This window comes from Oncorhynchus masou, unplaced genomic scaffold (genome assembly GCF_036934945.1).
Source record: "Oncorhynchus masou masou isolate Uvic2021 unplaced genomic scaffold, UVic_Omas_1.1 unplaced_scaffold_3317, whole genome shotgun sequence".
NCBI lineage: Eukaryota > Metazoa > Chordata > Actinopteri > Salmoniformes > Salmonidae > Oncorhynchus > Oncorhynchus masou.
This window is the reverse complement of record NW_027009730.1, coordinates 10,203-20,000: the sequence shown is the minus strand read 5'-3', so window position 1 is coordinate 20,000 and position 9,798 is coordinate 10,203. Positions and strand designations below refer to the sequence as shown.

At 43.7% G+C, this 9,798-nt stretch overlaps 1 pseudogene; it reads left to right on the top strand.

Moving 5' to 3' along the window:
* LOC135534373 (protein eva-1 homolog C-like) overlaps positions 1-9,163 on the top strand; it is a 19,700-nt pseudogene extending 10,537 nt beyond the window's left edge.
* Positions 9,164-9,798: the final 635 nt, after the last annotated feature.

The window sequence follows — 9,798 nt, the reverse complement described above, 5'->3', positions numbered from 1 at the left end:
GAATAGAACTAATAGAATATGCCTAATAGAATATGGCTAATAGAACTAATAGAATATGACTAATAGAATAGAACTAATAGAATATGACTAATATAACTAATAGAATATGGCTAATAGAATATGACTAATAGAACTAATAGAATATGACTAATAGAACTAATAGAATATGACTAATAGAACTAATAGAATATGACTAATAGAACTAATAGAATATGACTAATAGAACTAATAGAATATGACTAATAGAACTAATAGAATATGACTAATAGAACTAATAGAATATAACTAATAGAATATGACTAATAGAACTAATAGAATATGACTAATATAACTAATAGAATATGACTAATATAACTAATAGAAATGGACTAATAGAATAGAACTAATAGAATATGACTAATAGAACTAATAGAATAGAATATGACTAGTAGAACTAATAGAAATAGACTAATAGAATAGAACTAATAGAATATGACTAATAGAACTAATAGAATAGAATATGACTAGTAGAACTAATAGAATATAACTAATAGAATATAACTAATAGATTATAACTAATAAAATATGACTAGTAGAACTAATAGAAATGGACTAATAGAATAGAACTAATAGAATATGACTAATAGAACTAATAGAATATAATATGACTAGTAGAACTAATAGAATATGACTAATAGAACTAATATAATATAATATTACTAGTAGAACTAATAGAATATGACTAATAGAAATTAAAGAATAGAATATGACTAGTAGAACTAATAGAATATGACTAATAGAACTAAGAGAATATAATAATAACTACTAGAACTAATAGAATATGACTAATAGAATAGAATATGACTAGTAGAACTAATAGAAATGGACTAATAGAATAGAACTAATAGAATAGAACTACTAGATCCCGCCACATACGTCTCGTGTCTGAGCCGTTGATTTTCGACTCCACTTTATCTCGATACTGACATTTCACTTGTTTGATTGTCTTGTGGAGGGAATAAGTACACTGTTTGTATTCGGCCATATTCCCGGTCACCTTTCCATGGTTCTATGTGGTGGTTCGCGCTTTCAGTTTTGCGAGAATGCCACCATCCATCCACGGTTTCTGGTTAGGGTAGGTTTTAATAGTCACAGTGGGTAAAACATCTCCCATACAGTTCCTTATAAACTCACTCACCGAATCAGTGTATACGTCAATATTATTCTCTGAGGCTACCCGAAACATGTCCCAGTCTGCGTGATCAAAACAATCTTGAAGCGTGGATTCCGATTGGTCAGACCAGCGTTGTCAAAGCGCTGAATACAACAGGTGTTGATCTTACTGTGAAATACTTACTAACAAGCTCATAACCAACAATGTAGTTTTAAGAAAAATAAGAGTTAATAAGAGTTTACTAAATAAAGTAAAAAGAAAAGAGCAACAATAAAATACCACTAACGAGGCTATATACAGGTGGTACCTGTACCGAGTCGATGTGCGGGGTACGGGTTAGTCGCGGTAATTGAGGTAATATGTACATGTAGGTAGGGGTAAAGTGACTATGCATAGTAATAGATAATAAACCACAAGTAGCAGCAGTGTAAAGAAGGGGGTGTCAATGTAAATAGTCCGGGCGCCATTTGATTAGCTGTTCAGCAGTCTTATCGCTGCTGTTAAGAAGCCTTTTGGACCTAGACTTGGTGCTCTGGTACCGCTTGCCGGGCACTCCTCAGCCCGTCCTCTGACACCACCTGGTGTAGAGGTCCTGGATGGCAGGCAGCTTTGCCCCAGTGATGTACTGGGCCGTACGCACTACCCTCTGTAGTGTCTTGTGGTCGGAGGCCGAGCAGTTGCAGGCGGTGATGCAACCGGTCAGGATGCTCTTGATGGTGCAGCTGTAGAACTTTTGAGGTTTCGGGGACCCGTGCCAAATACTTTAAGTCTCCTGAGAGGGAATACAGGGCATTCGAAAATTATTCTGACCCCTTCACTTTTTCCACATTCTGTTACGTTACACTCATTCTAAAATTGATTAAATCGTTTTTCCCCCTCATCAATCTACACACAATACCCCCATAAAAGACAAAGCAAAAATAGGTTTTTAGACATTTTTGCAAATGTGTATTAAATATTTAAAAAAATGGAAATATCACATTTCACATAAGTATTCAGATACTTTTGCTGAAGCACCTTTGGCAGTGATTACAGCCTCGAGTCTTCTTGGGTCTGATGCTACAACCTTGCACACCTGTATTTGGGGAGTTTCTCCCATTCTTCTCTGCAGATCCTCTCCAAGCTCTGTCAGGTTGGATGGGGAGCGTTTCTGCACAGCTATTTTCAGGTCTCTCCAGAGATGTTAGATTGGGTTCAAGTCCGGCCTCTGGCTGGGCCACTCAAGGACACTGAGGCTTGTCCGAAGCCACTCCTGTGTTGTCTTGGCTGTGTGCTTAGGGTTGTTGTCTTGTTGGAAGGTGAACCTTCGCCCCAGTCTGAGGTCCTGAGTGCCTTGGAGCAGGTTTTCATCAAGGATCTTTGTGTACTTCGCTCCATTCATCTTTCCCTCGATCCTGACTAATCTCCCTGTCCCTGCTGCTGAAAAACATCTCCACAGAATGATGCTGCCACCACCACCATGCTTCCCCATAGGGATGGTATTGGCCAGGTGATGAGCGGTGCCAGGTTTCCTCCAGACGTGACGCTTGGCATTCAGGCCAAAGAGTTCAATCTTGATTTCATCAGACCAGAGACTCTTGTTTCTCATGGTCTGAGAGTCCTTTTAGAAGCCTTTTGGCAAACTCCAAGTGGGCTGGTATGAGGAGTGACTTCCATCTGGCCACTGTACCATAAAGGCCTGATTGGTGTAGTGCTGCAGAGATGGTTGTATTATCGCCACAGAGGAACTCTGGAGCTCTGTCAGAGTGACCATCCGGTTCTTGGTCACTTCCCTGACCAAGGCCCTTCTCCCCCGATTGCTCAGTTTGGCTGGGCAGCCAGTTCTAGGAAGAGTCTTGTTTGTTCCAAACTTCTTCCTTTTAAATTATGGAGGCGACTCTGTTCTTGGGGACCGTCAATGCTGCATACATTTTTTGGTACCCTTCCCCAGATCTGTGCCTCGACACAATCCTGTATCTGAGCTCTACGGACAATTCCTTCGACCTCGTGGCTTGGCTTTTGCTCTGACATGTCCTGTCCAAATGTGGGACCTTATATAGACAGGTGTGTGCCTTTCCAAACCATGTCCAACCAATTGAATGTACCACAGATGGACTCCAATCCAATTGTAGAAACATCTCAAGGATGATCAATGGAAATGCACCTGAGCTCAATTTCTTAGCTTTTAACTCGCTCATCAGTATGTTTAAATCCTTGTCAATCCAAATGACAAGACATTTATAGGCGGGAACTTGATCGATGGGAGATCCATCCAATTAGTAAATGTGTAGTCCATCAGACATTTTTCATGTCAGATGGCAGATCCCCAACATATTTTGGGGTGGCAGTAGCCTAGTGGTTAGAGCGTTGGACTAGTAACCGGAAGGTTGCAAGTTCAAATCCCTGAGCTGACAAGGTACAAATCTGTCATTCTGCCACTGAACAGGCAGTTAACCCACTGTTCCTAGGCCGTCATTGAAAATAAGAATTTGTTCTTAACTGACTTGCCTAGTAAAATAAAGGTAAAAAATAAAAAAATAAATAAAACAATTTCATATAAACATAAAAAATCAGAACTCATCATGAGGGCCGCAGCTGTTGGGGGATTTGCATGTGAGATTAAAAAAAATGTTTTAGAGGTCAGGCGACCTCTTATGGGATGGAGAGAAGATTTTGCAATTTTATAACACATTTCATGCATTTTTACTAATTTTGCCATGGGGACGGAGAGGAAAACAAGCTGTTTTACAGCTAATTTCTTGTAATTTTGCCATAGGGTGTAGAGAAATGTTTGCAGTTTTTATGTTTGCAGACTGACTAGCTAAATCAATGGGGGCCCCTCGGCCGGTAATAATCGACCATGATTATTCAGATAGCTGGCCGCTAGACTATCTTACCAATCCAAAAAAAGCATTTGTTGACATGGACTAATTGAGTGGCTGACGTAACAAGAGAAACTGCTGATCAACAATACATTTAGAAATGTCATCTTGTGTATTGTACTATTCTACCGCACAGGAAGTTGAGACTCTGAGTTCTTAATTAAACATTTAAATAAATACTGTTTATAAATCAGACCCCAGGCATCAGACCCCAGGCATAAGACCCCAGGCATCAGACCCCAGGCATAAGACCCCAGGCATCAAACCCCAGGCATCAAACCCCAGGCCCCAGGCATCAGACCCCATCAGACCCCAGGCATCAGACCCCAGGCATCAGACCCCAGGCATCAGACCCCAGGCATCAGACCCCAGGCATTAAAACCCCAGGCCCCAGGCATCAGACCCCAGGCATCAAACCCCAGGCCCCAGACATCAGACCCCAGGCATCAGACCCCAGGCATCAGACCCCAGGCATTAGGCCCCAGGCACCAGGCATCAGACCCCAGGCATCAGACCCCAGGCCCCAGACATCGGACATCAGACATCAGGCACCCCAGGCCCCAGGCATCAGACCCCAGGCCCCAGACATCAGACCCCAGACATCAGACCCCAGGCCCCCAGGCATCAGACCCCAGGCATCAGACCCCAGGCATCAGACCCCAGGCATCAGACCCCAGGCCCCAGGCATCAGACCCCAGGCATCAGACCCCAGGCCCCAGCATCAGACCCCAGGCATCAGACCCCAGACATCAGACCCCAGCATCAGACCCCAGGCATCAGACCCCAGACATCAGACCCCAGGCCCCAGACATCAGACCCCAGGCATCAGAGCCCAGGCATAAGAGCCCAGGCATCAGGCCCCAGACATCAGACCCCAGGCATCAGACCCCAGGCATCAGACCCCAGACCCCAGGCATCAGACCCCAGGCATAAGGCCCAGGACATCAGACCCCAGACATCAGACCCCAGACATCAGACCCCAGGCATCAGACCCCAGGCCCCAGACATCAGACCCCCCAGGCATCAGGCCCCAGACATCAGACCCCAGGCATCAGACCCCAGGCATCAGACCCCAGACATCAGACCCCAGACCCCAGGCATAAGACCCCAGGCATAAGAGCCCAGGGCATCAGACCCCCAGGCATAAGAGCCCAGGCATCAGACCCCAGACATCAGACCCCAGGCATCAGACCCCAGGCATCAGACATCAGACCCCAGGCATCAGACCCCAGGCATTAGACCCCAGGACATCAGACCCAGGCATCAGACCCCACCCCAGGCATCAGACCCCAGGCATCAGACCCCAGGCCCCAGACCCCAGGCATCAGACCCCAGGCATCAGACCCCAGGGCATCAGACCCCAGACATCAGACCCCAGACATCAGACCCCAGGCCCCAGACATCAGACCCCAGGCATCAGACCCTTAGACCCTGTGACCCCAGGCATCAGACCCCAGGCATCAGACCCCAGACCCAGACCTCACACAGCACAGAGAAAACACCAGGCTAGAAATAGACTTGGAGAATGGCATCAACAGTGCTCTGCCGGACAAACACACTTCCTGGAGCTTCCTGTGATTGGACCAAATGCGAGCCCTTGTGAGGTCATTGGCTAACAGACATTGTCGTGCGAATGGTAATTGGATTATGGCTTGTACTCATGAAGTGTCTGAGTTGGAGTGCTAATCTAGGACCAGGCCATATTCATGAAGTCTCTCAGAGTTGGAGCACTAATCTAGGACCAGGGTCATATTCATGAAGTGTCTGAGTTGAGTGATGTGTTGTAATGACTGAGTGGAATTTATATATATAATTTCTTTGAATTGCACTGAATTAAATTCTTCTTCCTGTGGGGTATGGCCAATTCAATTAACATTTCAATTCACGAAGTTGGATTAGAGTAAATTAGACAATTCTGAATGAATTAGATTCATATGGATCAGGTCCTAGATAGGTCATAATGAATTAGATTCATATGGACAGATCATAATGAATTAGATTCATATGGACAGACTATAATGAATTGATTCATATGGACAGGGATCCCTAGATAGGTCATAATGAATTAGATTCATATGGACAGATCCTAGACAGGTCATAATGAATTAGATTCATATGGACAGATCCTAGATAGGTCATAATGAATTAGATTCATATGGACAGGTCCTCTAAGATAGATTCATAGATCCTAGATAGGTCATAATGAATTAGATTCATATGGACAGATCCTAGATAGGTCATAATGAATTAGATTCATATGGACAGATCCTAGATAGGTCATAATGAATTAGATTCATATGGATAGATCCTAGATAGGTCATAATGAATTAGATTCATATGATGATCTTAGATAGAATAATAATGAATTAGATTCATATGGACAGATCTTAGGATAGGTCATAATGAATTAGATTCATATGGACAGATCCTAGATAGGTCATAATGAATTAGATTCATATGGACAGATCCCATAGAAGAGAATATAATGAATGATTCATATGGACAGATCATAATGAATTAGATTCATATGGATAAAGATCCTAGATAGACTGGCAATGAATTAGATTCATATGGACAGATCATAATGAATTAGATTCATATGGACAGATCCTGATGATCACAATGAATTAGATTCATGGACAGATCCTAGATAGATCATAATGAATTAGATTCATATGGACAGATCCTGACAGGTCATAATGAATTAGATTCATATGGACAGATCATAATGAATTAGATTCATATGGACAGATCCTAGACAGATCATAATGAATTAGATTCATATGGACAGATCATAATGAATTAGATTCATATGGACAGATCCTAGACAGATCATAATGAATTAGATTCATATGGACAGATCATAATGAATTAGATTCATATGGACAGATCATAATGAATTAGATTCATATGGACAGATCATAATGAATTAGATTCATATGGACCGATCATAATGAATTAGATTCATATGGACCGATCATAATGAATTAGATTCATATGGACAGATCATAATGAATTAGATTCATATGGACAGATCATAATGAATTAGATTCATATGGACAGATCATAATGAATTAGATTCATATGGACAGATCATAATGAATTAGATTCATATGGACAGATCATAATGAATTAGATTCATATGGACAGATCATAATGAATTAGATTCATATGGACAGATCATAATGAATTAGATTCATATGGACAGATCATAATGAATTAGATTCATATGGACAGATCATAATGAATTAGATTCATATGGACAGGGGGACTTGTTCCTAAATCAGGCCCTCCTACTCTGGAGATGCTTTGTGGATACGCCCCTTCCTGTGGCGCTTCCTGTGATTGGTTCAAATGCCAGGCTCTTTGTGATACCATCAGCTGATAGACATTGTTGTGAATATAATCATTTGGGGGATTTCAACTTTCGACCCGTGTTGAAAGGTCCCTTTGGACAGCTCATATAATCTCCATTGATACACAAAACAATACCAGTTTCCCTTCGCTGGTTACTTACCAACGTAACAAGTCTAACAGAAAACACTGCTCATCTCTGTGTGTTTGACTCTTTTGGATGGACTGTAAGAGTAGTTTCGAGCGAGAAGTGTGTATGACAGAGAAGTATAGGAGTACTTTCCTCACAGGTAACACTGTTTGTTTCCCCGTACAGTACCACAGACATTACTGCAGGAAGCAGACCCAGGTGTCCTACACAGACCCACCTCACACCCAAAAGGTACTGGTTTCCCGGATGTACGTTGAGCCTAGTTCTAGACTAAAAAGCATACTGTATGGAGAATCTCCATCAAACGTGTTTTAATCCAGAACTAGGATTAAGGCTCTATACAGTCAGATCCGCTTTAGTCAACATTCGCATAGCAGTTGTTTTGGTGGTGTTGTTGGAAGAGGTGGGACTATATTACAGCGATCCAATCCAGCAGTGGCTCCGGCATTATACCTAAAGCGGACGTTGCCATTGGCTACACAGAGTCCCCTATTAACAGAAGGCCCATGCAGCCTTGTTTCCAAGTTCCAACACTGGAATGTGAGATCTAATCTACACCTCCATGAGAATAAGAGAAATCCTCATTTATTTTCTTTCATGATTTTTCTCAGCCCACCCCGGTCCTCCCCAGCCCACCCCGGTCCTCCCCCAACCCACCCCGGTCCTCCCCCAGCCCACCCCGGTCCTCCCCAGCCCACCCCGGTCCTCCCCAGCCCACCCAGATCCTGCAGATGTGGCTGTCTATCCTCATGACTCCAGAACACCAGGAAACACAGAGTTCAAGTGATGAGTAGCCCTGCCATGACTTACTCCTATATTAAAGGTACACGCTAACACACACACACACACACACGCTAACACACACACACACACGCTAACACACACATACACACGCTAACACACACACACACACACACGCTAACACACACACGCTAACACACACGCTAACACACACACACACGCCACACACACACACACACGCGCTAACACACACACACATGCTAACACACTCACACACACGCTCAATTTGTAACTGGATAAGACTAAATGACACGCTAACACACATACACACGCTAACACACGCTAACACACACTCTAACACACACACGCTAACACACACGCTAACACACACACGCTAACACACACACACACGCTAACACACACACACACGCTAACACACACACACACGCTAACACACACACGCTAACACACACACACACGCTAACACACACACACACATGCTAACACACACACACGCTAACACACACACACACACACCATCCATCTCTGTATTAACCCCTCTCCTCTCCTCTCCTCTCCTCTCCTCCCCAGAGCACCCAGATACTGCGGCGTTGCTGTTCACCTCAGTGTGTGTTGGTCTGCTACTCACCCTGCTGGCTGTGTCTATCAGACTGACCTGTAGGGGGCTCCGCCACACGCACAAAACACAAACATGCACGAGCTGGTGTGGAAGAGGAGGATGATGATGATGATGAAGAAGAGGAGGAGATGACTGACTGCTCGCTGCTGTCGGACTCAGACAGGCAGCTGGCTTACTGCTGGGAGGAAGTGACTACAGGACAGCGGACGCGGGAGAGGCTAGAACGCATGGACAGGAGTGATCCAGGAGATCTGGAACTCTGATCCAGGAGACCACCACTCAGTTACACACAGCTGGAGTAACAGAACCAGACTCTCATCTACCACTCAGTTACACACAGCTGGAGTAACAGAACCAGATCTACCACCTAGTTACACACAGCTGGAGTAACAAAACCAGACTCCTTATCTACTAATTAATTACACACAGCTGGAGTAACAGAACCAGACCACTCAGTTACACAGCTGGAGTAACAGAACCAGACTCTCATCTACCACTAGTTACACACAGCTGAGTAACAGAACCACATCTACCACCAGTGATCACAGCTGGAGCAACAAAACCATCTTTATCTACCACTCAGTTACACACAGCTGAGTAACAAACCAGACTCCTTATACCACTCAGTTACACACAGCTGGGAGTAACAAAACCAGACTCCTTATCTACCACTCAGTTACACACAGCTGGAGTAACAAAACCAGACTCCTCTACCATCTACACACAGCTGGAGTAACAGAACCAGACTCCTCATCTTCAGTTACACACAGCTGGAGTAACAAAACCACAGTTAACACAGCTGGAGTAACAGAACCAGACTACACACAGCTGGAGTAACAAACCAGACTCCTTATCTACCACTCAGTTACACACAGCTGAGTAACAAAACCAGACTCCT